This window comes from Pistacia vera, unplaced genomic scaffold, assembly GCF_008641045.1.
Source record: "Pistacia vera cultivar Batoury unplaced genomic scaffold, PisVer_v2 Contig612, whole genome shotgun sequence".
In the NCBI taxonomy this organism is placed as follows: Eukaryota; Viridiplantae; Streptophyta; class Magnoliopsida; order Sapindales; family Anacardiaceae; genus Pistacia; species Pistacia vera.
The window spans coordinates 549,018-556,686 of record NW_022196460.1 but is presented as its reverse complement, the minus strand read 5'-3'; the positions used below and the strand labels follow the sequence as shown (position 1 = coordinate 556,686).

The 7,669-nt window shown below is 33.8% G+C and overlaps 1 pseudogene; it reads left to right on the top strand.

Annotated features, from left to right (window-relative positions):
• The first annotated feature begins 3,996 nt into the window (after positions 1-3,996).
• LOC116110742 lies at positions 3,997-6,150 on the top strand (annotated as a pseudogene).
• Positions 6,151-7,669: the final 1,519 nt, after the last annotated feature.

Sequence of the window (7,669 nt, the reverse complement as noted above, 5' to 3'; positions counted from 1 at the left end):
TATCAAAATACTCAATACTCAACTTCATAATCCATTCAACCATTATCAAAATACTCATTATCAAAATATAATCCAAATCCCAGTGAGAGCAACCTCATATATATGCCAATAAATAAATAAATATCAACAAAAGAAAAATTTGAAGGATCCACAAACCGCTACATCCCACAACATGAGCTGCCAAGCTTATTATCTCACAATGAGTGGCCATTGTTCAACAATTCATACATTCATCCTCCATTGAAATAAATAGATAAATAAATGTTAAGCAACTGTCTTTGGGTAACCTATATTGTAACCCAACAAATAAAAATCAATTGGCATTCTGTGTGAAAACATAGGTTGGTAGCAAATTTCAAACTAAGCTGCATTTGATTGACCATCAAAGTTTCTTATAGAAGCTTCATTTGGCTTCTAGAAGCAAGGATTTCAAGGATTCAAATTCACAAACAAGCAAAACAATGAATTTAAAAACGAAAAAAAAAATCGCACGTATGTGCAACCGAAAGTGATTGATTAACAATTGGATTGCGTAATCGATTCAATTCAAGATTGAAAATTTTATAAAATTACAAACCTGAATATGAGCCGAGGCCTAAAATTGCCAAATTTGAGCTAAAACGGCAAGAATAGAGTTGGCTAAAAAGGAGTGAAGATTCAAACCCTAAATAGAAATCACACTTTCAAAATGAAATTTGAGTGAAGATTGAGAAAATCTAATGTAGAATATGACTAAATTGAGATAAGGAACAATGGAAAAGGAAGTTTGCAGCTAAAATTTGGGTGAAGAACTTAATATTGCAAAAATGGAGTGAAGAAGATTCGAAGAAGACGAGTGAAATTTTGGGTTGGCCTAATAACAAAATAAAGGATTCACGACCCAATGTCATAGCCCAATTCTGGTTGGGCCCACACTTAAATCCTTCTTGTAGATTGACCATCCAATGGGATGGCCCATCTTGTAAGAAGGTCCATTCTATGAGTTGGACCACACCACGAGTCAACTTTCTCCACAAGGTGGGCTACTTAATGAGTTGGATCACTCTACAATCAAGACGACCCTATGAATTGGGCCAACTTATACTTTGGGTCATTCCACGAGTTAGGTATTTTCTACAAGTTAAGCGAAGTTGGCCTCTAGCTTATTAGCCCATATTCATTCCAAAATAGGACTCAAAGTCCTACTTATTTCTTAGTTCATCCAAGATTCCTAATCTTTCATGAACTAGTATTTCTACTTCTACATGGATTATCACTATGAGTTTCCTATTTATCAGAACGCCTAATTCTATAAGGACTCAAGCCTCCTTAGCTCACTATATAAACAGACATCAAGCCTCTCATTATTCATTCAGACACAACACCTCCCTTTAGCTCTGGAATGCTTGATCTCAAGGATCGCCACGTTTCCCCACTGTAAAGCTTAGTTCCGCTAACTTTACTTCCCGCAGTCGCTGTAAAGTCGTGCTCCAACCACTTTACGCCAATAGTCTTGCCCTAGCCTAACACTCTTGGTAAACCCTTTCCCGCTCTTGGCCTTACTTATATATTCCCTTCAATCATGCTGACTTGAGCTCACAGTGCCTACGGCAGACAACACACGGGTGCCGCTCGAGCCTTCACATTCGCATTCTTTGTCCCTGCAGTTCTATATGATTGTCAATGGCCTCATCCTCACAAGACCATCCTTGTCTGAATCAACAGTACATAGATTTCACCGTTTACATGCATGCACATAGAATAAGGTTGTGTAATTAATAAACCACCCCGTTTTGGGCTATTTGTTTTTATATGCTGTTATTTAAGTGTTTACCATTACCTCTTTACATTGCCTGAGGCTAAGGATTGTACTTGATCGTGCTTAGAGTTGTATTTTTGCTATTTTAACTAGAGATTGGCTATTTATTTTTGGAACCTGAGTGAACTCTAGTTTGTTACCTCATTTTCTGGTAATTTTTGTTGTGAACGTTGTATCGTTGTTGAGCCTATTTTCGCCTTGGATTTTATGGGTCTAAAGTCTTACAAGCTCTCCTGACAAGTTCAATAACACAAGCCCATGGGCCTTAAAACCCGAAAGATCATAAAATCCAAGTTGATACTACTATAAAGAATTCAATCCAATGTTGAAATCAAAAAATAAAAAAATAAAAAGTTCGGGCATTTTCATTAATATCTCATCTTTTACGTAAGTATTAGCACAAATTTGTAAGTTTTAAACTAGTACATTTTGAATGATAAAAATTAATCTTAATATGCTTGATTTCTAAGGTGTTAGGAATATGTTTTAGATGCAAGATGTTTTTTAATGATAAACATGTATTTTATTCATGATAAACCATACAATGTAATAAATTATTTGATAACTTAATCAACATAATGTTTAAAGCTCCTGGACTTAGATCGTGGTAAAGAACTATTTATATGAAGTGTTCTTATATGGGAGAGGTATATTTTTTTATAAGTCCAAAACTTGTTCACAGCCTTAAATAAAGCTGGACGCTTTCTTTAGTTAAATGTTGTTATGTTGTATGCCTTAATGGAACATGACGAGTCTCAAGTTATTAAGTGGAAGAGATACTTGTGCATTTAGAATGTATTGAATGGACCACATCAATTTAATGTTTAGTATAAATGCCGTGACTAAACATAAATTTCACACTTTGGCAGTTAAGGACGTGTCTATCTAAATCCTGAGTAGATAGAGTAACTTCTGTTTATAGTATGTTTTATTTGATTAGAATAAAAGGTGAGACCACATTTATATGGTCAATACCCTGACTAGTTGGAAGAATGTACTCATAAGCATTGAGAACTCTAATCCATAAACATTGAATTCATGACTCCTACGTGAGAAAAAAATATCACCTTGAGGATTTTTCAAGGACTTTTAGATAACAATTTTGGCCAAGTATTAGGTAATTAGATTCATCAAATTGAGACTGCGTTTATATTTATAGAAACTGTGACAATCTTAATTATCCATTAGATGAAAAATGGTCTCAACGGATTCAGATGTAATTGGAAGGGTAAACGGTCGATTCTCCCAGCTCCAATTATATATTGATATTCTATGAGGTTACACATGCATGTATTAATTGCCACACAGATAGGATTTTAATGTAAAATTAATAAAATTAATTTAATGAAGCTTTCTTAATAGAGTATTTAATTAAAGAGTTCAATTTTGGGTTTTCAATGGAATTGCCAAGAATTAAAAGATCAAGATCTATTGTATTTAAGAGTTAAATAGATAATGAACCCGTTCATTGGAGCTTTAATTAAATATGTTCATATTAGTCTTCTGTGTAACTCTATGTTAATTCCTGAATTAAAAATATAATTGTGGTTATAAAGTTTTTGAACCTAACACCACAAGCTCTAGTAAGCCCAAACTTATAAGTCATGAGTTTTAAGTGGAAATGGTATAAAATAATTATTGTAGGATTTAGAATTAATTATTAAAAGGGGTTTCCTACTCACGTAGGGTTTAGTGTCTATCTAAGCGTACTTAACTTAGGTTTAAAAGTGAGATTCTCGCAAAAGACAATATACGATATTGAGTATTTGTAAGTATGAAGAAATCGATGACTTAGGATACCAAAGCGATGCCTACACGTTGCGGGAAGACTTTTGGAGAAAGTTTCAAAGTATCATTCCTTCTTCTGATTAATTAAATTTTAAAAACCCTAAATCAAGTATCTTTCACTGCGATTCATGTGGGATGTGAAAAAATCCCAACATAAGGTGCATTAGTTCTACAAGGAAAGAGTTGTACCTTAAAACCTACCTTATTCCTATATATTCTATTGAAAGAATAAGATGGGTAGAATTTTCTATTAAAAGCATAAGTTAAAACCACTTTTTGTATTTTATCTTGCCCTCACCAAATCTCTCCCAGAATTAGAGCTCTGTATAATCTCCTTTCTTCTTTATATAAATGCCCTCTTTACTCTCTTGTAGAGAATCCAAAACCTCATTAGTTAAGTTTAAGGAGCAATGGACAGCCATTGGCTACTTTGCCTTCTAATAACCACTTTGGTGGCTTCCACCATGGCTACCGATGAAGAAGCTCAACAAAGGGCCGCTGATAGAGTCACAAACTTGCCGGGACAACCACCGGTGCCATTCCAGCACTAATCTGGCTATATTCAACTTCGAACTCAAAATGAAAAGTCAATGTTCTACTGGTTCTTTGAAGCTCAAACTGAACCTGCTCTTAAGCCTATTGTAATTTGGCTACATGGAGGACATGGCTGCTCATCCGTGGCCTTTGGAGCTGCACAAGAAATCGGACCATTTTTGGTACGACGCCCAAGCTATTTTACAAATCGACTCACTTTCAATGAATACTCTTGGAATAAATGTAATGACGATGTTGAATTTGCCATCTTTCTCTACATTTATTATTAGTTTTTCATATTCTAACCTTCGCTTCTTATTGTTAAAATTGAATTAGTTGCAAATGTTCTATTCCTGGAGTCACCGGTGAGCGTAGGCTTTTCATACACCAACAATTCTAATGATTTACTTGAGATCGGTGACCAAGCTGTAGCCAATGATACTCTTGCATTTTTACTTGGATGGTTCAAAAGGTTTCCCGACTTCAAAACTCATGATTTTTATATCATTGGAGAAAGTTATGGTGGTATGGTTTTATTCACATTAAATATTTTCTTATTATTTATACTGTACTTTTATTATCACAAGATATTTTTGAAAATAAAAATATTACTAAGTTTTATTTTTTTCATATAAATTATTATAGTCCATTTGTAATACTCCTTTGTTTTTGGAATATATTATAATAATAATAAATTGATAAGTTAATTTCCTTTATAATATCTTAATCATGTCGAAATAATTTTTAATATCATTCTCTTTATTATTTAGGACACTACGCTCCTCAACTTGCTGATCTTATTTATGAAACAAAGGAGCTACCCAAGACACGTTTATCAATCTCAAAGGATTCATGGTAAGTAACCCTAACTATTATATATTTCTTGTTACCTAATTATTACATGATTCTTCATCCTACTTCTTAAACTTGTTTTCCTACACTCCACATAAATTACTAATAATTGAAATTTAACGTTGATTAAAAAAAATCAGATGGGAAATGTTCTGATTAACGATCAAACAGATACCCTTGGGATTGTGGATTATGCATGGAGTCACGGAATCATATCAGACAAACTCTATCAAAGCTTAAAGGCAGACTGTGAAGATTTTAAGCTTCCTCATACAAGTAGTCAATGCAACGATCAACTCAAAGTTTTCTTCGATGCTTTTTCTGGCATTGATATATTCAACGTCTACTCTCCCGTTTGCATCCTTAACTTTTCTGCCACCGCCACTTCTTCAAACCTTGAAGTAATTAAGTGAAATACTTTAAGAGAATTATAAATTTGCAGTACAATCTATATAAATGTGTTTAACTTAATTTAATTTAATATTTTTGTTTTAGGACATTGGATTTCAAATACCATCAACGTTTGATCCATGTGTAAACAATTATGTGAGAAAGTATTTCAACCAAAAAGAGGTTCAAAGGGCACTTCATGCCAACGTGACCAATTTGCCCTATCCTTACACTCTATGCAGGTACATTTAATTTGTAAAATAAATATGAGACTCAATTGGTATCAATTTTTTTTTTTTTTCTCATATTGCCTTTCATGTAATTATTCAGTTCTCAGCTCACCAAATGGACTGACTCTCTAGCGACTATGTTGCCCACCATTTCAAAGCTTTTAGATGCAGGAATGCGCATCTGGACCTATAGGTACTGCATTTTCAAACATTAATGTTCTTATAGTAAATTTTTTTTAATAATTATTCAACCTCGTCTATTGGTTTATCATAAAATTAATAAATGATTAATATTACAGTGGTGACGCGGATGCAAGGGTACCGATGACATCTACAAGATATAGTATAACCAAATTAGGGTTACCAATTATGGAAGAATGGAGACCGTGGTTTTACAAACGTCAAGTAGCTGGCTGGGTGGAGACTTATGGTAAAGGACTCACCTTGGCCACCATACGCAACAGAGGTCACGAAGCTGCATTGTCGGCACGAGATTGGTCACTTTCTCTGTTCACCAATTTTCTCTCTAACAATAGCTCACCATCTTCTAGTTTCTGATTTGCGGTAAAAAGTTTTGGATGTACTAATTTTTAATAATAATATTTGTTTCTATGACTATATAATATTATAAATCATAATTATATTTTAATAAATATCAAAATTAATATATATATATTTCATGCACAATAAAGCCACTGTAATCAAAGTTGAAAGATTAATTCGCGCGCGGCGCGGGGGGGGGGGTGGTTTGGGGTGAAAGGATGAATCGACTAGCCCAGTAAAATTTGTTTGGTTTAAATATCAGTCATTTATAACTTGTCTTTAGGCTATTATTAAAATTAAAATGTTTATATTTATGTAATTAACATGAATTTTTCAAACATTAATACCAAATACGTAGTCATAAAGTTGTTGATTTGACAATTGTCGTACAATTAACTCTTCGCCGGCAAGCAATCCAAGAAAGTAACCCTGACCCTGAGTATTGGGGTAACCCTAGTTAGTAAATACGGGTATGGCAAAAAAAAGGTACAGGAATTTTACAGGTATAATACGGCAAATGGTGAAAAATACATTTGTAAAAATTCGGCCATAAAATTCGGATACGGAAAAAATACGATACGGGTATATACGGGCTTAATACGACATATTGTCAATAATACATTTTGAAAAATACGGCAATATCAATCCTAGTTTTAGCACTTTTCATGGGCCACTTGGTTAAAATCTCTATAACATTTCAAATATATGGGTACGGCAAAAAAACGATACGGGAATTTTACGGCTATGATACGGAAATGATGAAAAATACGTTTATAAAAATTCGGCAAAAATTCGAATACGGGAATAATTAGCGAATAATATGGCTGGGGCATATAATTCGCAGATAATATGGTTGGGGCATGTAATTCGCGAATAATACGGTTGGGCTTATAAAATATGGTTGTTCGCGAATAATACGCGAATTATGCAAACCATATCACTATCCTACCTTTTAAAAATGTTTAAAAGAACATTTTAATCTGTTACTGATTTAATATTGTTTTCTTCTTTTGCAATACAGTATCTGAAAGTTGTAAACTCTTATCATGTTGATTAACACTTATGCGGAATTAAGATTACTTTTTCACGTTATGCTTGATGAGTTGCTAAACTAATGATTAAACATATAAACCATCCATGACATAAAATAAAGCAACAACTCAATTTTACATGGTTCGGCAACATACTACATCCATGGGACCAAGTCCAAAAGAAGCTAATCCACTATGAAATAATTATGTGTTCAATTACAAAGACAAGAATAAGTATCAGTTGTAAAAACTCCCTGTTTGGACAACACATCAATCTTCGCCCTTTGGTTGAACCTCAAATCTTCATAGTTTAGCTTATCCCCCATGAGACCACCAGGTCGCACTTGAGCTCCTCTCAAGTTTCAACAATGATGAATTACTTCGACAGCAGCAGCTTGAACACGTCCAAATCTCAACACGGAACAATGTTCCAAAATCAACTCATGCAAGCAAAAGATAAAACACGGTAATTCAAAGCCTACCAAAGCATATCGGAAACCTAC